Source organism: Vigna unguiculata, chromosome 1, assembly GCF_004118075.2.
Source record: "Vigna unguiculata cultivar IT97K-499-35 chromosome 1, ASM411807v1, whole genome shotgun sequence".
In the NCBI taxonomy this organism is placed as follows: domain Eukaryota; kingdom Viridiplantae; phylum Streptophyta; class Magnoliopsida; order Fabales; family Fabaceae; genus Vigna; species Vigna unguiculata.
Window position 1 is genome coordinate 17577181 of NC_040279.1, and position 1121 is coordinate 17578301.

At 35.1% G+C, this 1121-nt stretch overlaps 1 non-coding gene across 1 annotated transcript; it reads right to left on the minus strand.

Annotated features, from left to right (window-relative positions):
* LOC114165575 lies at positions 1-107 on the minus strand. The gene has a single exon (XR_003599734.1). It is a non-coding gene; the product is annotated as a small nucleolar RNA R71 (small nucleolar RNA).
* Between the last annotated feature and the right edge of the window lie 1014 nt (positions 108-1121).

Below are 1121 nucleotides of genomic sequence, written 5' to 3' on the forward strand. Positions count from 1 at the left end.
AGAATGAGAAATGAAATCATTACTTTTGTGCAACAAGAAATTGAATCTCTGTATAAGGCTTGGGTAAGGTACAAGGAGTTATTGAGGAAATGCCCACATTATGCTTTACCAAATTGGTTATAAGTCCAGATATTCTACAATGGTCTTGCACCCTCTTTTAAAGCAATTATGGATGCAATAAGTGGATGATCGTTTAATTTGAAAACATCAAAGGAAGCTTTTGAGACTCTTGAGTTAATGGCAAATAATACCGTGAATATGCAATTTGACGGTCAAAATAGAAAAGGTGGAGCATTAGAGGTTAATATTTTGGATGCTATCATAGCTCAAAACAAGTTGTTAACATAATAAATGGCTGAGTTGACTCAGAAGTTGGGTAATATGTAAGCAAAAGCAGTTAATACAACGTCTCTAATGTGTGATTTTTGTGGAGGAATGCATCAAAATGGTGAATGTCAAGTCACTTATCGAGAGGCGCATGTGAATGTAGTGGGCCAACAACATAATTAGTTTGCAAACCATTTTAATAAAAATTAAAGGAGTTCACCAAACACACCTTGGAGTGGTTTGTATCAATCCAATCAACCAAAGCCTCCATATCAATATCAAGCACAATCTAGCAACCAAGGAAATAAGATATCTACTTTAGAAAGTGCTTTGGAGAAGCTAACTGTGCAAACCTCAACATTTATGGAGCAAACTTCTAATTTCATAAATGAGGCAAAGACTAATTTCAAGAACTAGGAAGCTTCAATCAGAAAGTTGGAGAATCAAATTGGTCAACTTTCACGACAAATCTCAGAGAGGTCTCCTAGAACATTCCCTAGTGACACCTCCAAACCCAAAGGAACAATGTAAGACAATTCAATTAAAGAATGGGAGGTTGGTAGAAATGAGAAAAGGAGTGATATGGGTAATGAGAAAAATGAACGAAGAGATGATATTGTGAAAGGGAGTGAAAAAATGAGCAAAAAAATTGTGAGTTGAAGAATGAAAGAGAGAAAGGTCAAAAGAGTGAAAAGGGTAAAATGAGAGAATATGTTCCTACTATTCCATTCCCTCAAAGGTTGAAGAAGAAAAAAAAAGAGAAGCAATTTGCAAAATTTCTTGATGTCTCTAAG